The 22,211-nt window shown below is 41.1% G+C and overlaps 1 protein-coding gene across 3 annotated transcripts in view; it reads left to right on the plus strand.

Moving 5' to 3' along the window:
* The first annotated feature begins 12,785 nt into the window (after positions 1-12,785).
* The window catches only part of KLHL15 (kelch like family member 15), a 36,293-nt gene continuing 26,867 nt past the window's right edge, over positions 12,786-22,211 (plus strand). For 2 of the 3 annotated variants that reach the window (XM_036270770.1, XM_036270774.1), the window contains exon 1: positions 12,786-12,836. The gene's annotated coding sequence lies outside the window, so the exon portion shown is untranslated. The remainder of the gene's footprint in view (positions 12,837-22,211) is intronic. The other variant, XM_036270775.1, reaches the window with a different exon arrangement.

A 22,211-nucleotide genomic window follows, 5' to 3' on the forward strand; every position in this document is an offset into this window, starting at 1 on the left:
GGTCAGGGCACATACCTAGGTTGCAAGTTCCATCCCTAGTCAGGGTACATGGGGGAGGCAACTGATTGATGTTTCTTTTTCACCTGGATGTTTCTCTCTCTCCCTCTTCCTTTCTTTCTCTAAAAATCAATAAAATCACTTAAATACATATAGAATTCATTGAATAAAATATATGCTTCATTGTCAGAAACTTTTGGAAGTAGAAATGTCACAGGAAATAATGTTATTAATACGAATAATAGTAGTAAACAAACATTGGCACCAACTTAACAAGCATTAACTTTATTTAATCCTTACAACAATCTGATGAGGCATATGCTATTTTTTTGATATATACTTTTAAAAAAATTCTCACTCGCGGATATTTTTCCATTTATCTTCAGATAGAGTGGGAGGGAGGGAGGGAGAGAGAGAGAGAGAGAGAGAGAGAGAGAGAAATATCAATGTGAGAGACACATCAATTGGTTGCCTCCCGCACGACCCCGACCAGGGCCGGGGACAAACCACAACCGAAGTACGTGCCCAGGACCAGAATCAAACTTGCAACTCTTTGGTCCACGGTCCACAGGCTGATGCTCTAACTGCTAAGCCAAACTGGCCAGGGAGAGAGATATACTATTATTACCATTTGACAGGTGAAGAAACTTGAGTCATAAAAAGATTAGGTAAACATGCCCATGATTCCACAGTTAGTAAGTAGCAGAGCTGGAATTCATAGGCAATTAATTACAAGCATGCTCTTTTTAGAAAATGGGCTTTATTGAAGTAAAATTGACATACCATAAAATTCACCCATTTTAAGTATACAATTAAGTGGTTTTTAGTAAATTTACAGAGTTGTGCAACTATCACCACAATCCAGATTTTGAACATTTCCATCACTCCCAAAGAGACCCCAAGTATCCATTTTCAGTCGATCCCCATTTCTATCTCTGGCCCCAGGTTACCATTAATGGTCTTCCTGGCTCTATAGATTTGCCTTTTCTGGACATTTTATATAACTGGAATCATACAATATGTGGTCTTTTGCTTCTGGTTTCTCTCAGCATAATGATTTTGAGGTTCACTCATGTTGTAGTATCTATCAGCAGTAGTTCATTCCTTTTTATTGTTGAATATAATTCCATTTTATGGACATACCACTTTTTAGCTATTGTGAATACTAGTGCTATAAACATTTGTGTACATGTTTTTTGTTATTGTGAGTAATGCTGCTATGAACATTTGTGTACAAGTTTTTATGAAAACTTGTTTTCATTTCTCTTGGTAAGTATCAAGTTGTGCAATTGCTGAGTCCCATGGTAAATCTATGACATTTTTGAGGAATAGCCAAACTTTTCCAAAGTGGCTGCGTTATTTTACATTCCTACCAACAATGTATGAAGGCTGCAGTTGCTCCACAGCCTCACCAATTTGATTTCACACTATCACAATATCACAACTTGATATTGTCTCTTCTTTTTATTATAGACACTCTAGTAGATGTGGTTTTATTTGCTTTTCTCTAATGACTAATGATGTCGAGCACCTTTTCATGTGCTTATCAGTCATTCATATCTCTTTTTTGGTAAAATATCTATTAACACTCATTTTTATGTTTGTTTTATTTTATTTATTTGTTAACCCTCACCTGAGAAATTTTTTTCCATTGATTTTTAGAGAGACTGCAAGAGAGGGAGGGAGAGAGAGACAGAGAGAGAGAGAAACATCAATATGAGAGACACATAGACTGATTGCCTCCTGCATGTGCCCTGACAGGGATGAGGATTGAACCTGAAGCCCAGGTACGTGCCCTTAACCCAGAATCTAACTCTTCACTCTTCGATGCTCAGGCTGACGCTCTAACCACTGAGCATCAGGGCTCAATTTTTTTTTTTTTTTAATCCTCACCTGAGGATATTTTCCCATTCATCTAGATAGAGTGTGAGGGAGGGACATCGATGTGAGAGAGACACACTGACTGGTTGTCTCCCGCACAACCAGGGCCAGGACCGAACCGCAACCGAGGTATGTGCCCTTGACTGGAATCGAACCCATGATGCTTTGTTCCACTGACTGATATTCTAATCGCTGAGCCAAACCAGCCAGGCTCAAACTCATTTTTAAATTAGGTTGTTTATTTTATTGAGGTGCAAAAGTTTTTAAATATTCTGGACACAAGTCTTTATCAGATACATGATTTGTAAATTTTTTCTCCCAGTCTGTAGCTTTTCTTTTCATTTTCTTAATGGTATCTTTGAACAAAGAGCAAAAGTTTTAAACTTTGAAGTTCAATTTGTTCTTTATGAATCATGCTTTTTAAATTTTTTAAAGAAGATTCGTATTGATTTTTAGAGTTGTGCTTTTTAAAGAAATACATTTTTATCGATTTTAGAGAGGGAGGAAACACCGATATGAGAGAGAAACATCAACTGATTGTCTCCAGTATGCACACCAACTGCTGGGTATGTGCCCCAACTGGGAATTGAACTGGCAATCTTTCAGTGCCCAGGACAATGCTCAACCAACTGAGCCACACTGGCATGGGCTATGAGTCATGCTTTTGGTATCACATTTAAGAACACTTTGCCTAACCCAAGGTCACAAAGATTTACTCCTGTGTTTTCTTCTGAAAGGTTTCTAGTTTTAGCTCTAACATTTAGGTCTATGATCTATTTTGAGTTTAACTTTTGTACATAGTGTGAGGTAAGGGTTTAACTCCATCTTTTTACATGTGGCTATCCAGTTGTCCCAGCACTGCTTGTTGAAAAGACCATCCTTTCCCTATTGAATTGCCTTGGCACTTTCTTGAAAATAACTTGACCATAAAAGGATTTATTTCTGGCCCTGGCCAGTTTGGCTCAGCGGTTAGAGCATCGGCCTGCGGTCCGGAGAGACCCAGGTTCGGTTCCCGCTAAGGGCATGTACCTCGGTTGCAGTTTGTCCCCGGCCCTGGTTGGTCGTGCGGGTGGCGGCCACTCGATGTGTCCCTTTCACGTCGATGTTTCTCTCTCTCTCTCTTCCTCTCCCTCCCACTCTATCTGTACAAAAAATGGAAAAGTGTCCTTGGGTGAGGATTAAAAAAAAAAAAGAAAGGATTTATTTCTGGACTCTGTTCCATTGATCTATATCTCTGTCCTTATGCCAGTACCACACTGTCTTGATTTTTGTAGTTGTATTTTATTTATTTATTTTTTTATTAATCCTCACCTGAGGACATTTTCCCATTTATTTTTAGATAAAGTGGAAGGGAGGGAGGGAGAGAGAGAGAAACATCGATGTGAGAGAGACACATTGATTGGTTACCGCCTGCACACACCCCTACCGGGGCCAGGGATCAAACCTGCAACCCAGGTATGTGCCCTTGACCGGGAGTCAAACCTGAGACTCTTCGGTCTGTGGGCTAATGCTCTAACCGCTGAGCAAAACCACTAGGGCTGATTTCTGTCATATTTTATGTTATGTTATGTTATGTTATGTTATGTTATGTTATGTTATGTTATGTTATGTTATGTTACGTTATGTTATTTTTTGGTACATGCCCTTAGCGGAAACCGAACCCAGGACTCTCTGGGCCACAGGCCGACGCTCCAACCGCTGAGTCAAACCGGCCAGGGCCGATTTCTGTCATTTTATATAGTGCATTTTGAAGTCAGAAAATGCACCCAGCTGGTGTGACTCAGTGGTTGAGCATTGACCCATGCATCTAGAGGCCACTGGTTTGATTCCTGCTCAGGGCACATGCCCAGATTGAAGTGAGAAAATGTAAGTCCTTTAACTATGTTCTTTTTCAAAGTTGTTTTGGCTTTTCTAGAGCCTTTGCATTTCTATATAAATTTTAGGATCAGCTTGTGAATTTCTGCATAAAAGCCTGCTGAGTTTTTGCTTAGGATTGTTTTGAATCTATAGATCAGTTTGAGGAGAATCACCATCTTGACAATATTGAGACTTCTGGTCCCAGAAGGGCATTCTGTCTCACCCGGGCTTAGCATTCCAACGCCCCCTCACCGTGACTGTGCTGCTCTTCTCCCAGGTCTCTGGACAGGGTGAAGTTCAGCGTCCTTGAAGCCAGGCCTGGGCCCCTGCTGTTCACGTGCGCTTCCCCTGCTCCCACTAACACTACCCTGCCCCAAGCTGAGGCTGCCAGAACTGACTTACCTAAAGTCTGTCTCCGCCCTGTGTCAGGACAAAGGCATTTTGTCCCGAGAGGTATGCGATTACTGTTTTTTTAAGAATTTAGTTTTAGAATAAATAACTTCAGAGCCTAGATTCAGTCCCGTTTCTGTCCTTAACCACAGTCCCCAAGCTCTAAAGCTGTGTTCTGGCAACGCTAATTACTGGAGGCTTTTTTTTTTCTTCACTTCCTTCATGGTGCAAACACCATATAGTAGCTCTTCACTGCTCCCACTCACCTCAACTCTGGCGCTCACACTTAGGATGTGTGTGTGTTTGCATGCACATCTACTGAAATGCAGTACTTATGAATATGTGGCTTGTATCTTGAGGCTTCTAAAGCATAGTGTTGCTTTTTACTGGTTCCGAAAGAACATAAAAATTATTAACTGAGAGAAAGCGTTGTTTTTAGCATTTTCATTTACAAGGGGGCATTGTCTACATCATGTTTCCAAATAAATATAGTAGTGATATTAATTTCATCTTTGATAGTGAACATTTAACAACTTACTATACTTTTCTATCTCGTTTAGCATACCACACTCTTAGTTTTACTCTTATCTCACTGGCTACTCCTTCTATCTCCTTGATAGTTCTGTGTGTTCTCCGGGTGACTCCCTACCTTTGGTGCGCCCCAGTGCCCAGTCCTTCCTCTACTTACACCCAGCCCCTTGGAAGTCTCATCAACACCTCATGAATATGTAACTTGCATGTTGAGGCTTCTGAAGCATAGTATTATTTTTCATTATTTTTCATTAAACGATTTTTTAAGAATTTGTTCATAGAACAGTGGACATGGACAACAAACTGGGGAAAGGGCAGGGAGGGAGAGGGAGGGGGGAATCAGTGGGGGAAAAAGGAGAAACATCTGTAACAAAAATTAATTAATAAAAAAAACCCAAACAAACAAAAAAGAATTTGTTCATAGATACAGACAACAGACTGACAGCTGTCACAGGGAAGAGGGATGGGGGCTGGGTTAAACAGGTGAAGGAATTAAGCAAAAATAAAAAATAAAAAAGACCTCATAGACACAGACAACAGTATGGTGATTACCAGAGGGAAAGGGCTTGGGGGCAGGTAGAAGAGGGTAAAGGGGGGATAAATGGTGATGGAAGGAGACTTGACTTTGGGTGGTGAACACACAATACAATATACAGATGATGTATTATAGAATTATACACCTGAAACCTATATAATTTTATTAATCAATGTCACCCCAATAAAGTCAATATACATTTTTAAAATTTTGTTCTTTTTAATGTTTTCATTTTAAAGGGGCTTTGTATACACTGTATTTCAAGGTAAATATATTTAGTTAAAATTGTGATATTCACTGCATCTTTTATTATTTTATTTATTATTATTATTATTATTATTTTAATTCTCACCCAAGACCATTTTTCTATTTATCTTCAGATAGAGTGGGAGTGAGGGAGAGAGAGAGAAACATCGATGTAAGAGGTACACATCGCCGGTTTGGCTCAGTGGTTAGAGCGTCGGCCTATGGTCCAGAGAGACCCCGATTCGGTTCCCACTAAGGGCATGTACCTCGGTTGCAGTTTGTGTCCGGCCCTGGTTGGGTAGTGCTGGTGGCAACCACTCGATGTGTCCCTTTCACGTCAATGTTTCTCTCTCTCTCTCTCCTCCCACTCTATCTGAACAAAATATGGGAAAATGTCCCCGGGTGAGGATTAAAAAAAAAAAAAAGAGGTACACATCGACTGGTTGCCTCCTGCACGACCCCAACCAGGGCCAGGGACGTGCTCTTGACTGCAATTGAATCCGTGACTCTTTGGTCCATGGGCCGACGCTCTAACCACTGAGCAAACCACCCAGGACACTGCATCTTTTATTGATGATGGATATTTATTACCTGCCTCTCCAGGGTACAGCACATGGCACTCTGGTCTCCTAGACCAGTCCCCTGTGTTCTCCTGGATAGCTTCCTACCCAAGGCACAGCCCAGGGCCCAGTCCTTGCATCTTCTCCTTTCCACCTACCCCTTCAAACCTGCTCCTCTTGAAGTCTTCCAGATTGCAGGAAGTGACAAGTCCATCCTTCCAGTTGCTCAGGCCAGAAACCTGGGTGACATCCTTGACACCTCTCTTTCCTTTCTCCCTACATTCAGGAAATCCTGTTGGCTCTTCCTTCAAAATATTTGCAGTGTCTGGGCATTTCTTACCGTCTCCATTTCACCCACATCTGCTTAAATTCTTTTTTTTTAAACAGCCTATATTTTTTGTATAATCTTTCCAATGTTTTTTTTTCTTTTTCTTTCGGTTTTGTTGAGATATAATTGACATACAGCACTGTATACATTTAAGGTATACAGCATAATTTGACTTACATATATTGTGAAATTATTGCCACAGCAAATCTAGTTAACATCTGTCATCTCATACAGATACAAGAAAAAAAATTTTTTTCCTTGTGATGAGAACTTCTAGCAACTTTCAAATATACCATACAGCAGTGTTAACTACAGCCATCATATTGTACATTATATTATGCCTAAATTCTATTATTCACACAGCAGCCTAAGTGTTTTTTTATTTTTATCCTCACCCGAGGACATTTTTCCATTTTTTGTTCAGATAGAGTGGGGGGAGGGGGGAGGAAGAGAAACATTGATGTGAAAGGGACACATCGAGTGGCTGCCTCCCACACGACCCAACCAGGGCTGGGGACAAACTGCAACCGCAGTACATGCCCTTAGCGGGAACTGAACCCGGGTCTCTCTGGACTGCAGGCTGACGCTCTAACTGCTGAGCCAAACCGGCCAGGGCAGCAGCCTAAGTGTTAATCATATTGCTCCTCTTCTCAAAACCTTTCAATGGTTCCAATTTCTCAAAGGCCAAAGACTTGGGAGGGAGGGAGTGGGTGGAGGTGGAAGAGGGTATAGGGGAAGTAAATGGTGATGGAAAAATAAAATAAAGGGGAAAAAAGGCCAAAGACTTTACAATAGCCTACAAGGTTTAACACAGTCTGGCCCTTTATCTTCTTCAAGTCAAAGCTCAAAGGCTAACTCCTACCCAAATCTTCCCAGTTAGAATCGGAACACCCATCCTCCTCGACACTCATTTCTTTTATCATCTTGCTCTATTATTTCCCATAGCATTTGTCACATTCTAATAGGCCATATAATTTATTTTGGTTATTGCCTGATTTATGTAATTTTTAAAGGATTATCTATATTTTAATTAATTAATTAATTATTAAAAATACTTACCCAAGGATATTTTTCCATTTATCTTCAGATAGAGTGGGAGGGGAAGAGAGAGAGAGAGAGAGAGAGAGAGAGAGAGAGAGAGAGAGAGAGAGAGAAACATCAATGTGAGAGAGACACATTGAGTAGCTGCCTCCCACAAGACCCTGACCAGAGCCAGGGACAGAACCGCAACCGAGGTATGTGCCCTTGACCAGAATCAAACCCGAGATTATTTGGTCCGAGGGCCAATGCTCTAACTGCTGAGCCAAACTGGTCAGGGCTGGCTGATTTATGTAATTTGTAAGAAGGCATGGATTTTTATTTTATTAACATTTTTTTTCTTTATTGATTTTTAGAGATGGAGAAGTAGAGATAGAAACATCGGTGAGAGAGAGCATCAATTGGCCTCCTCCTGCATGCCCCCCACTGGGGATTGGGCCCACAACCTGGGCATGTGCCCTAACTGGGAATTGAACCGGCAACCTCCTGGTGCATGGGTCAACACTCAACCACTGAGGTACACCAACCGGCAGAAAGCATGGATTTTTATATGTTTGGTCACTGGTAGATTCCCAGTGCTTAGAAAAAGACTTGGCACATAGTAGGCACTCATAAATATTTATGGCATGAGTGAGTATATTAGTATAGTAGATTACAAATGAACAATTTCTGGAATTAAGTAGGAGTAAAACATGCAGCAGTGTGAAGATCATTTGGTATTTTAATCAGTATAACATGGTACAATGGAAAGAGCATGGAGTGAGAGGCAACACAGGAGGGGAGAAGCCCTAACTGCCACGGTCTATATTCCGTAGCCTTCCTGAATTTTTGGCTTCTTTTCCCTCTGTCTTTCTTGTGTCCTACATTGTAACCCTACTAAACTATCAGTGGTTCTCTAAGAGATAAAGGTGCCTTGCTGCCTCTCCCAGGCCTGGAACACACTGCCCTGTGGCTATCTTTTACCCTCCTCCTTGCTTTCTTCCCTTTGGACTGAGCTTAGAGAATAATGTCTCTGAGAAGCCGTGCTTGACTCTCTCAAGCTCCGATTACATCCCCCCCTTCCCTGTCCTTGCTCACATGGCACCCCATATTGTCTAAATCTATCACAGTGTATGTGGAACTCTGAGATGGAACCTGAGTGTTTCTGAACCCTTGTCGACTGGCCCTGGGTCAAAGTGGTTATTCTAACAGCCAACAGAGAACTGTTTGCTAGGGCTTTTAAGAATGGAAGTGAAATAGGAAGAAGCACTTGGTTCTAGGAAGAATCACACTGTTGAGTCCTCTTGGCCACGTACATATAAGTGATGTGATCAATTCATTTTCCTTGAGGTAGCTCTGCTCATTAGTGAAATAACACAAATGTAATACTTCAGATGCACTGTTTCATGGGTGGGGGGAGTGCCCTTTGAAGTGTTTTGTTTGTTTATTTTTTTTCTTGGTACGTGCCCCTAGCAGGAACCGAACCCAGAACTCTCTGGTCCGCAGGCTGACACTCCAACCACTGAGCCAAACCGGCCAGGGCTGTTTATTTATTTTTGCACTTACATCACTTTTGGATATTTAGGAATTTGGTATTCTTCTAGCTGGGCCCAGGGTTGGGTTTGAGGGTTCATGACACTGGGAAAGAGAGAAACAGGTGGTATGCTCAGGAAAGAGTTCTCACCAAATGACTACAGAGCTGACAGAGATAACCACTGAAGACATCCCTGTGTAGGGATCTCTAGAAGCCATGACCTGTTTAAAGAGATTGAAGTTTCCTGGTGATAGCTTTAGGTTTTTGCTTTGCTAGGTAAGTGAAGGGAGAGTCAAGTTTATTAGTCAGGAAGTGGAGAGAGAGAGAGAGAGAGAGAGAGAGAGAGAGAGAGAGAGAGAGAGAGAGAGTTGGAGAAATGTGGAAAGGTGGTGAAAGACCAGAAGGCCAGAGGTAATGAAACAAGCTAAGAGGAGCCTCTATAAGTGACAGGTGACCATCAATGACCAAGATGTGTGAGCATTAGCCAGGAGTCCTCCAACATTCACGAAGACACCAATTTCCTATTAGTCGTGCAACATAAAAGCTCAAGTGGCCCTGGTCAGGTAGCTCAGTTGGTAGAGCATCGCCCCCATACTTGAAGGTTTCGGGTTCGACCCCCAGTCAGGGCACATACAAGAATTGAGCAATGAATGCATAAGTAAGTGGGGCAAGAAATCAGTGTTTCTGTTTCTCTCTCTTTAATATCAGTAAATAAAAAATTATAAAACTTCAAGTTATTCTATTTGGCTGTTAAAACAATAAACTTGAAAACCTGGAAAATGTAGGGACCCCCAGATTGCATTCTGAAGGCCCCATCTGGGTTAGGGACCAGGAAATAATGCTCAAGACAATAGCCACCATCCTGTTGGAATGTTTCCGTGTACAGGTCTTGGTTTGGACCCACAGAAGTTAGTACTGATTTGGAAGATACCGGTGGACCCTGAGGGATTGAGATAGACTAGACTCCACAAGACGCCTTAAAAAGCTTCAAGCAATAGAGCGCTTGGCAAACAGTTTTCAAGAGGAAAGAGAGTGTATATACAGCTTTATTAGAGTTTGCTGAAGATGTAACTCTTAGATTCCCAGAGTGTGGGGTGGGGGCTAGTTACATGAAAAGTGATTACCAATATAATTACCACAGACTGGATTTCTGAAAAGCCTCAACGTTTTTTAAAAAGTGGGGGAGGGTATACAGTATCCTAAATCCTCAGAACTCTTGGGAAGGAGCTTCCAACTCCACTACCACTCCCAGTCCCAAGCCTCTAACCAGCCTCAGGACATCTGAGACTGCTGGATATCGGATTTGAGGACTCTATACTTAAGTTAGAGGGCTAGGAGAAGACAGCTTCTATCTGCCCTAAGAGGGGCTCTACTAATGTGAAAAAATGTTCTCAAGCTCTGTTGTTCCAGTAATTGGTGGGAAAAGTCACTGAAGACAGGAATTACCTGGAGGAGTTCTTTATTTAAATGATTTGGTTTAACTTTGCTTGGTGTTGGAGAAGCAAAATGCTTCTTATTGTACCAGACCCTTCTATAAAACACTCCTTGTTTTTTTTGAATGAGAGAGTTATCATTGATTAAAGATCACTCTTTTTCAGGGGTGGGCACTACATAGTAAATATATAGATTGGTGGAAAGATGCAGCCCGGTTTCAGAAACAGTAAAATATATTTAAAATGTACATTTGGACATAATGAAATATCACAGGAGACCATATAATGTCATAATAAGGCTCATGACATCACCGTAGGTATATCCCTGCTGTACAAAAGAGAATGATTTCAGCTCCCGACTGAATCAAGAACATAAGTCTCTTTCTAGACAGTTTAGTGCCACACTATGTAATGTATAGCTCAAAATGTATGTCTCTTAGCTAATGTAAAAAAAATTCAATGCTTTTAGATATTCAAGAATAATGTATGAAAACTCAAATGTTCAAAGTTGAAAGTATGCCATTTAAAGTTCATTTTATGGCTTATAGTTTTTTAAAGCTTGTTTTACAGTTTAAATGGGAAAAGGGAAGTTTATTTCCCCTATTTCCAGAAGATTAAGGTGCTTCGTTCTCTTTTTTCCCCCCACGAAGTAGTCTGTCTACTTCAGCTAAATAGTACACCGTGTGCTATTTTGTCCTCTTGGGAACAGGACGTGTTTAAGTTTGCTACAAAGAGATACTAATCATTTTAGCAATATATGTATCTCACTGAAAGTACATCGGGATATTGGTCTAGAGATAAAATGGCGGCGGGGGGGTGGGGTGGGGATGGGGGGGACGAGAAATTCCTTAGTTTAGGATCAGAAATGGGCAATGGATGACAATTTAATGCTAGTTGTAGAACCACTGGCCTCCAACTGTGTATTTCTGTCACCTACACTTTTCCCAGAAGATTTCACAACACTAAATTTATAAAAGTCCTATAATGTAGTTTTATATTCTAAATCAAGAAGAGGCGCTATTTAAAAAACATATTAAGGTAGAGTTCTATAGCTGATTTGTTTAAAATAAAATTTTAAAAAATCACCGCCCTCTGTTTCTTCTTGCCATCTTATTTTGACGCAAATAGAAACAGAACAGCGTTTTTAGATCCGGCATTTCTCTGTGTGGTGCAGACATGCCGTTTTCTAAGAATTTTCCCACCTCTGGGAGATGTACTTCTGAAACGTGTAATTGTTGTGTTATAGCCAAGTGGAACTATGACGCAATTGTCCCCTGCAAGTTGCCTTACTAAAAAAAAATGATGTCATTTGGTGCAGATGTAGTCACTTTTATAACACAGGTAGACATCGTAAAGCTCCCTCCACGTCGTTCCCGATTCCCCCACCCCCACTGAATGCAAGATGCAAAGACATTTTCCGGGCTTCCTAACCCTCAACTTGTCGAGAGTGGGCGCACCGCAGTGGCTCCAGCCCACCGCTCGCGCAGACGAAGAGGGACCGCTGCGCGGCGACTGGCACAGCCAAGTGTTCCCAGCCCCGACGGCGAGGGAAGCCGCGTCTGGCAGGGCTCGCGGCCGCAGCGCGGGGCCGCCCGATCCCTTCAGTGGGGCCCGCTGGCGTGGCCAGCCGGAACGTGGGGCCCCGCGAGCGTGGGACAGCCCTGCCCCCACCCTGCTCCCACACCCGCTCCCGCGGCGCCGGAAGTGACGCGCGCTGGCTGAAAGATGGCGGCATTGGCGCTCTACCAGGGGGAAGGTAAACACCCTCCGGGCCGCCGCCCGCACGCGGGCCCCCTTGAGGCACCGGCGGGGACCGGGGGCGCCTCCAGGGCCTCCTGTCCATCTCTCGGCTTCCCACCCTTCGACCTCCCTACCCACGTGGCAGGCTTCCGCGTTGCAACGACAGCGCATAGAGCCCCAGCCGGCGGGCCCCGCCTTCCTGGGCGGGCCCCGGGCGGCTCTCGCCGCCCGCAGGGGGCGCGCGGCCAGGAGCGGCCCCTGGCTGGTGGCCCCACACGCCCCGCCCCTTTCCCGCCCCTCGCCCGCCTTCCTCCACCCCCGGCGTGGGTGATCCTGAGGCTCGGCGCGCTTCGGGGCAGAAGCCCGGAGACGCCGTCGTCGACGCCGCCACCTCCAGTGCTTCTGCCGCTACCCGCGGCCCCTCAACCCCTTTCCCCGCCCGCTGTCCCGAGTCGGTCCTTTCGCCGAGCCCCGCCAGGTGCCGTGTGCCCCAGGCATTGGCAAGGCCGGGTCCGGCCCCGACGCCGCGCCGCCTCCCGACGAACTCGACTGTCTCGACTTGCGACTCAGCGCTGTCTTCTCTCCCAGGACTGGTTCCGAGGGGGCAGCAGGCGCGCAGACTCGCCCCCCGCCGGAGCGCCCCGGCCCGGCCCGGGAGCGGCCCCTTCTAGACGTTCGAGGAGCCTGCCGAGTGCCGTCCCGGTGCCCGACCGCCCACCGTCCGGCCGCCGGCCCGCTTCTTCCTGATGCAAACTGCCGTCTACTAGAGGCTGGACGGACCCCCGAGGTACGTAGCCGCCCCTGGCCCTTCGGCCTGCGGGAGCCCGGGCTTCGGCCGGCTCCGCGCTCGGCACCCACTCGGTAGCCCTTTCTGCACAGACCCGAGTCAAACAGGGGGTGGACGCCCGGACCGAATTTGTCTTTGAGTTTACTTAAATTGTTTGAATTTTAATTTTTTTCCAGAGAGGGGGAAAAAAAGGAAGAAGCATAATTCAGCCATATTTTGCAGCACACAGCTGCAGGTACCATGATTATTTTTTCCCTAACCCGTTCTTTCCCTTTAAAAATCCTATTTATGCCTGAAATAGAACTAGACGAAATGCGAGGTATAAAACGTGGAATCAGAAGGTCTGGGTTCGACTGGGTGACTGAGAAAATCGCTTACCGAGCTTTGGTTTCTTATCTATGAAATCTAGTCACATCACAGGGTAGTGAGGACTACGAGGCCATATATATGAAAATAATCTGTAGCTGTAAAGTGTAAAAATCAAAATGCAAGGCAATTTTTTCAGTCACCTTTGCCAGAGTGGTTAATGTTGTAGTGGCTAACTGTTGCTGCCTCTTTATTTCTATATTATGAGTATAAGCAATAAGTCCGGAATGTTGAAGCAGTGCTGTGAATCGACTAGATATATAATAGTCACGTTGCTTGGCCTTCTTCCTACGAAATGCTAACTGCTTATTTAAATAACGGTATTCTTTAATTCAAATTTAACGTTATTGTAATGCTTTGCTTTTCATTTTTCTAGGCCGCTTATTTCCTTTTTCTTACTCGCAACATTCATTTGTCACCTTACATTTATTGACTCTTGCATATTTTCCGAATTGATATTTTCTTTTGTTAATATGATTAAGTTGTAATTCAGAAAATGCTTTTGTCACAAATACTCTAATTTTAATATCTATGTTTCATATCTAGGGAATATGATGCCTGAATATCTCTACTAATGTGAAAATTGCTTTTGGAGAGCTTCTAAATGCATTCAGATTTCTGTAATGCTTAATATATCTAGAAATGTATAGAAAATCCCAACTTTTTGACAATAATAATACTTATATAGTTTAATTCTCTTTTTCAATCACCACAACATTTGGGTGCATAGAAACAGTTTTTCCAGTGGTAAAGGATGTTAATTTGCACTCTTTATTGCTGATTAACTTGGAGAAATAATAGGATAGTAAACGTTCGTGGTTTGAAAATTGCACTTATATGTCAGATTTTATGATACATAAACTATATTAATATATATAATAGATCAGTATGGGATCATTCTTACTCGACATATCAAAAATGTATGGTTTGGCTTTAAAAATGGTCCACAAAAAGTGAAAGAAGCATTTTTTTAGTATATTATTTTTAGCTAACAAATGGTTTTCTGAGTTTTTGTCTGAGATGCTTTATTCAATTTATAATCCAATACCAGTTGTCTTTCAGAGTATGCTTTTTGTGTTTTGTAAAAAGACAGAATAATAAAAGGCGGGCAGGATTAAATTTGCCAAAGGAAAAGCCTACTTTAAAATGTTAGTTTTATACGTTGGACTGATTGCTTGTCCTCAAGGTAAAATTTTGGAAAATCACTGCTTCATTGGGAATTTTAAGGTTTGACCTCTCTGCTTTGATTTGTGTTATCTGGGGCTAAAATCTTGGAACCAGGGCTAGCTTGGCTTCATGGGTGTTCAGATGGGCCCCAAACTTGGTTTACTAATCTGGGTAAAATTGGCATTGTACAATATTAAGGTAAATGATAAAATTCATGCTAACAATTTAAATTTTTAGTTTTTCTTAGAACGAATTAAACAGCAAATATAAAAACACCATGACAAGTCGAGAGAGACCTTAGAAGAGGGGAGAAAGCTTTATGCCTTAGTACCTTTAATGATACTTTCTTCCTGCCTTGAACAAGGGGCCCCACATTTTCATTTTGCCCTGGGCCCCTAAAATTATGTAGCTGGCCTGTTGTCAAGGTTGCTCTTTCCCTTTGTAAATGTTTAGAGAGTGAATAACATTAACTGTGAGGAGAATGACTCTTTAGCTTATGAGGGGTTGAATTAATGTATTAGCATTTATCTCCTCTGAATTGGAACGCTGTACCTTGTGACAAGGTTTTTTTTATTGAAGAGAAATGAAAGATAGTCATTGGTAAAGCATTGTAGAATAGTTGGTTAAATTCGAAGGCTCTGAAGTCAGGCAGGCCCCAACTCTATCACTTATTAAGAATTATAGCCTTGGGCAACTTAACCTCTGAGCTTTGATTTTTCTCATCTTTAAATTAGGGATAGTTATGGAACATGGAGGGTTGTGAGGCTTCAATTTATCTATTCCTCCAACAAATACTTATTAAGCACTTATTATGTGCTAAGTGCTGTTCTTTCTAGGTTCTAGGGATACAGCAGTCAATGAAACAAAACAAAATTTTTTAAAAAGGGAAAACTAGCCCGGCTGGTGTGGCTCATTGGATTGAGTGTAGAGCCATGGACTGGGAGGTCCCACTTTGATTCCTGGTCAGGGTACTTGCCCCTGTTTAGTTTCAGGCTCCATCCCCAAGTAGGGGGCGTGCAGGAGGCAGCCTATTGATGTTTCTCTCTCACATTGATATTTCTATCTCTCTCCCTTCCTCTCTCTAAAAAATTCAATAAAAACATATTCAAAAAATAATAATAAAGGGAAAACTAAACAGCAAAAAAGTAAACTAAGGAAAATAAGCCTATATTTTCATTTAATGTACTAAGAGGAAAAATTAAGCAGAAAAAGAAAGTGGGAGTTTTCTGGTTGATGGGGTATATAGGAGGTTTTTTCTTTTTTATATGTTTTTATTGATTATAGGGAGAGGAAGGGAGATGGGGAGAGAGAGACACATCACTGGTTGCCTACTGAGGAACCCCAACTGGGATCAAACCCACAACCTGGGTATGTGTCCTCACCGGGAACTGAACCCACCACCTTTCAGTGTACAGGACGAGGCTCAACCAAATGAGCCCCACCAGCCAATGCTAGGAGGTTTTTTATTTTAAAGGGAGGTTTTGAGGAAGGCTTCACTGAGATGACACTGAAGGAAAGACCTGAAGAGAGCCATGTGTGTCTGGGGATGGAGTGATCCAGGCAAGGGGAATGGCAAGTGCAGAAGCCTTAAGGTGGGTGTGTGGCTGGTTTTCAAGAAACAACAAAGAGGCCAGTGTATCTAGAGCAGGGTGGTGAACCAAGGGGGAGAGTAATAGGAGATAATTATTATTGATGTTTTAGGAATCATTTATTGGAGGGGCTCTCATAATTCCTCTTTGCCGTAGTATATGTTGTGCTGTTGCTGGTCCAAAAGTGAAAGGCCTTTTCAGAATTAGGAAATTCAACTTTGGAATAAAGAAACTAGAAAAGGCAAGATATTTCCTCAGATGTTCTCTTTTTAGTATAAGACCTCTAAAACTTATCTGGCTAAATTAAAGATTTGCAGGATATCTATATCATAATGTCGCTACCTTCCGAAAGATTTAATTCTTGTGGAGAACTAAAATGTTAACATTACGGTATTGATGATTTCAAGTTAGGATATAACTTAGAAGATTTGGAGTTTTATTCCCCAATAGAGGTTTTTCCTAGAATTCTCACTGGATCCAATCTCTAAAGGCTAGGGAAGCTGTTTTCCATGACATCACCCTTGGATTACTTCTACTTGTAGTGAGGAATGAGCAGAGGAGCATTAAATTAAACTCTTCTGATGAAAAAATAGCATTGAAGCAGGAGTGGTTTTTTTCTTACAAGGTTACATGTATTATAGGATGACTAAATGCTAAACATACCTGAAAAGTGAAGTAATTTGGATAATAGGTGCCAACCTGGAGTCTGAAGGGCCCAGAGCCTTACTCAAAGCTTAGTTAAATGGTTATTTGCAATTTGGTCTTGAGTTTTAAAAGCATTTAGATGGACAAGGAAGAATTTCTAGTATTAAACAAATTAAAGTTAATGTACACAGCCTTTCCCCCCATATTAAACATATTTCTCAATTTGAGTAGTGTATCTGAGGGTAAAATGACTGCTAACAGAGCTAGTAAAGTTAGTCTAGTTTCAGATTTTTCTTTCCTTTTAGATTGAGAAATTGGCCTTTTTGAAATTGTTGAATTTAAAATTTTTACTATATAGATTACAGAAATTGTGAGAAATGTTATGACTCAGAAATTAATTCTGGTTTTTGTCCATAGTAATTCTTGCATATTTATTTTAGTATGCAACTATGGCATTTTATCATAGGCATCAACTTGGATAGGCTAACAAGTTTGAGGATGAAGGTAGTATGAAATAATTTAAATTCTTCACTGAAGATAAGTCTATCAACCTCTGAAAGTCTAGCTTTTGTACTGGATAACTTAGAATTTTGAATGAATTTTCAAGCAGCTGTAGGGGACTGTGAAAGCGTTAAATTATTGCTTATGGCATAAACATGGAGGTTAGTAATTTTGAAACATCTTCTATTTAATTCTAGAATTTTGCCTTCAAATCAGAATGGTAACTTCCTAAATGAAAAGGAAACATTTAATTTCTTTGCCTTTAGTTTCCTGTTCAATTTTACCCCCACCAGACTTTTTTCTTTACTGGTCACTAGAGAGTTTGAACTGTTAGAAATTTCTGTGATATAAATAGCAGTAATAGTCTTCCAGGGCAGAGGTAGTTTGATGTGTAAGTGTGTGTGTTGTCATTTATCCCTTATTATTGTAACTGTCAGTGGTACTCAAACCTTTTGGTCTTAGGACCTTGTTATACTCTTAAAAATTATCGGGATCCTAGCCCTGACCGGTTTAGCTCAATAGTTAGAGTGTCAGCCGGAGGACCAAAGAGTCATGGGTTTGATTTCAGTCAAGGGCACATACCTTGGTTGTGTTTGGGTCTAGGTCCTGTGGGAGGTGGCTGGTCGATGTGTCTCTCTCACATTGATGTTTCTCTCTCTCCTCCTCTCCCTCTCTCCCTCTCTCCCACTCTACCTAAAGATAAATGGAGGAATATCCTTGGGTTAGGATGTAGAAAAAAAAAATTATTGGGATCCCAAAGAACTTTTGTGTATGGGTTGTATCTATCTGTATTTATTATAATAGAAATTTCAACTGGAAAGCTAAAATAATCTTACTTGTAATTCATTTTTTAAAACCCTACTCACTTATCTGAATAACATTTTTTTTTTAATGAAAAATAACTGTTCTCCAAAAGAATGAAAAACTTGGTGAGAAGAGTGGCATTATTTTACATTTTTTGCAAATCTCTTTAGCGTCTGGCTTAATAAAAGACAATGGGCTTCTTACCGCTTCTGCATTCAATCTGTTATGGTATCACACATATAGCCTCTGGAAAACAGACAGAATAAGTGAAAAAGACAAATAACTTCTAAAATTATTATCAAAATAGTTTTGACCTGCAAAGTCCTTTTTAGGGGACTAGGACCTCAGTTGTCCCTAGACCACACTTTGAGAATCACTATATTAATTGTTCTTATGCATAGAAAATGTGAAACTTTCTTTTTTCTCTAGTCAGTTCCAAGTTTATGAAGACAAACTCTTCTGTATTTCTTTCCTAGTAGTGTAAGTATGCCTTGTCATTTAGTTTAATTTGATTTAGTTACCCCTTTAAAAAACCTACCATTTAAAATTCTGAAGGCCAAGTATAGAATACATACATATACAGGTTTATAAACTGTGATTTCTCTTAATCCGATCATCTATTTTGAAAGGTGAGCCTACAGAATTTCTGTACATTGAATGCTTTCTATGTTGGTAAATATCTTTTCTCAAAGTCCCTTAATGGATTCCCCCCTCGGCCCTCATTGATTTTATAGAGTTCTTATTTGAGTTTTGTTTCATTTTACAATTAGCTTTTATATATAATTATTTCTTAAATTGCTTTAGCTCTTTATTTAGAGAATTCTTATGCATAAGGTTTTATATATTTTTCTTTTTGTGTTCTTCTTACACTTTCCTTTTCCTAGCTATTTTATTTGCTTATATGTGCGTTTTGTGTTATTTTAACTTAAGCTTCACTCTTTTTCTTTTCTTTGTAGCTTCCAGGGTGTGTATTGTGAACAAGTTGGTTTGTTTCATGTGTTCATTTGTAAGTTTGGTTGTTTGATGTTATAGATCTGTGCTGTCCAACAGAATATAATGCAAGCCACATATGTAATTTTACATTTTCTCATAGCCACAGTTTTTTAAAAAATGAAAAAAGTGAGCTTCACTTTAATACATTCTGTTTAACCCAATATATCAAAAATATTCAACATGTTTTCAATATAAAATTTGTATTTTACATTTTTTTTTTGGACTAAGTCTTCAAAATCTGTTGTCCATTTTATACTTACAGCACATTTCAATTTAGACTAGCTATATTGGCTTCCATGTTGAACACCACAGATATTGAGGAGAGTAGCTATTCTGGTTAGAGCAGAGAAGCCTAAGGAGCCCAGAAAACCTAGAAAATTACACTTGTGATGAAAAAAAAAATTGAAAACAGCCCGGCCGGAGTGGCTCAGTGGATTGAGCATCATCTCATGGACTGAGAGGTCCCAGTTCGATTCCTGGTCGGGGCACATGCCCAGGTTGTGGGCTTGATCCCTAGTAGGAGGCATGCAGGAGGCAGCCAATCGATGTATCTCTCTCACATTAATGTTTCGCGCTCTCTCTTCCTAAAAAAATTTCTAAAAAAAATCAATAACATTTTTTTAAAAAATGGAAAACAATGTCACTGCAAAATGAGGTTGTGTTTTGACTACCAGTACATTTTCTAATCTCTTATAGACTTGCAGTGTGATAAACCCTAGGGAGGTATGGGGTCTATAGAGGGGAATTGGAGGTGTGCCAAGTTCCTATGGTCTTGAGGGTGACAAGGAGCATTTGGCGAGAATTGGACAAAGGTACCTCCGGTGGGGTACCTTGCTCTGGGCTAGACATTTAACTTATGTTAATTCATTTAATTACCACTCAAACTCAAGATGATGATGATTTTTTCTAATAAATGGATGGAAACTGAGGTCAGGAAGTTAACTAAATTTCTCCAGGTCACAGAGGTGGCACATACTAGTAAGCTCTCTGATTTCAGAGGTTTTGCTCTTTCTAACCTCAGTATTTTGTGTCTCTTTTGCAAATCAGATGCTAGTCTTAAGTCTTTCTCTAACTAGTTGTATGACCTTGGAGAAAAATTTCACCTCTATAGGTACAGAAATCAGATACTAATTTCACCTTAGTATCTTCATTCGTCTTGTTAAAGTTAACCTGGGTCCCTGAGAGACTTTACTGAGAAGGTGAGCTCAGGTTCTAAGTGCACTTGCTATAGGGAAAATGGTTTCTCCAGAGTTAACTGAATTGTTAAAGGGTCAGATTTATTATATTGGTTTCAGCAGCACCATGAAGGAGTCTAATAATAAGCTGTAATGTTATGGTATACTTAAGGGCCAGTATACTGTTGTAAGTCTTTGCATATATTAACTAGTTAATCCTCACAGCTACCTGTGAGGTAGTGTCTACTAATATTAGTATTCCCTTTTTACAGATGAGGGCAGCAGAACACAGAGAGTCTAAGTAAGTAGTTTGCCCTAAGGCCACAGAGCTGATAAGAGGTAGGACCTGGAGTTCAAACATAACTGACTCCAGACCTGTGCTTTATTATTATTATTTTAATCTTCACCCGAGGATATTTTTCCATTGATTTTCAGATAGAGTGGGGGGGGGGAGGGGGAGAAAGAGATAGAGAGAGAGAGAAAGAAAAACATCAATATGAAAGAGACACATCGATTGGTTGCCCCCTGTAGTACCCCAACCAGGGTCGGGAATTGAATCACAACCCAGGTAGGTGCCCTTGACCAGAATCAAACCTGCCATTCTTTGGTCTGTGAGCTGATGCTCTAACTGCTGAGCCAAAACTGCAAGGGCCAGACCTGTACTTTTAACTTACTACTTCCATTCAGAGACTTATATCATGTTGGTCAGTTAATCACTGAGTATTTTATCACTTTCTACTTGAACACATGCTTCCCATAAAAATGTAAAATACTGCTGCTGCTCTAAAGCTGTTAGTCTTATTGATAGATACACCAAGCTTTTTCATATAGAAAAGAAGTTACTGCATATGTCCCAGCTGGCCCTTTGATTCCTGGTCAGGGCACATACCCAGGTTGTGGGTTTGATTCTGGTCTGGGTGCATGAGGGCGGCAACTCATTGATGTTTCTCTCTCACACTGATGTGTCTCTCTCTCTCTCTCTCCCCCTTCTTCCTCTCTCAAGTCAATTAAAAAATATAAAAAATTAGTTTTAGAAGTCAGTTTAGATCAGAAAAACTTCACAAATGCACTGCTAAGACTTGAAAAACAGCTATAATTTACTCTGAATATATGTTATACACCTGTAAAACCATATAAAAATGAGAATTTTATGATAAACAATTTTAAAGATAGAACCAAGAAAGTATAGTTATTTCTGTTCTAAAACTGTATTAGGGAAAACCTACCTAAGGTAGTAAAAAGGAAGAATGTAAGAATTTCTTTCAGAATCCAAAGGCAGAAATAGAGCTAGGCCTAGGGACTTTAAAAATGAAGGTGTTAGGGAGCATTCCCTAGTCTCTCAACTCGGCTTTATTCTTCTTTCTGAGTTGACTGACTTTTTCTATTAAAAATTATGAACAAGAAGAAACCCAGGTTTTTAAATAGGCATTCTCAACGCACGCACGCGGTACTTTCCAACCTATGATATTTCAGTGTATTTTTTTTCAACTTTATAATGGTGCAAAAGTGGTATCACACAGATCTTGGTTCTCCAATAGAAGGAATTAGCACTCTGAAGAAATGCCTGGTTTTAAGACTGCCTTTCTTTTCTTTATTTCTGCCATCTTGTACATCCATTATCATGTGCATCCATCATCTTGTGCATCTGCCGTCTTTGTGCATCCGCCATCTTGTGCATCTATCACCTTGTGTATCTGTCATCTCGTGCATCCGCCATCTTGTGCATCTATCACCTTGTGTATCCGTCATCTTGTGCATCCGCCATCTTGTGCATCTATCACCTTGTGTATCCGTCATCTTGTGCATCCGCCATCTTGTGCATCTATCACCTTGTGTATCCGTCATCTTGTGCATCCGCCATCTTGTGCATCTATCACCTTGTGTATCCGTCATCTAGTGCATCCGCCATCTTGTGCATCTATCACCTTGTGTATCCGTCATCTCGTGCATCCGCCATCTTGTGCATCTATCACCTTGTGTATCCGTCATCTTGCGCATCCGCCATCTTGTGCATCTATCACCTTGTGTATCCGTCATCTCGCGCATCCGCCATCTTGTGCATCTATCACCTTGTGTATCTGTCATCTCGTGCATCCGCCATCTTGTGCACCTATCACCTTGTGTATCCGTCATCT

This window comes from Molossus molossus, unplaced genomic scaffold (genome assembly GCF_014108415.1).
Source record: "Molossus molossus isolate mMolMol1 unplaced genomic scaffold, mMolMol1.p scaffold_m16_p_2, whole genome shotgun sequence".
Lineage (NCBI taxonomy): Eukaryota > Metazoa > Chordata > Mammalia > Chiroptera > Molossidae > Molossus > Molossus molossus.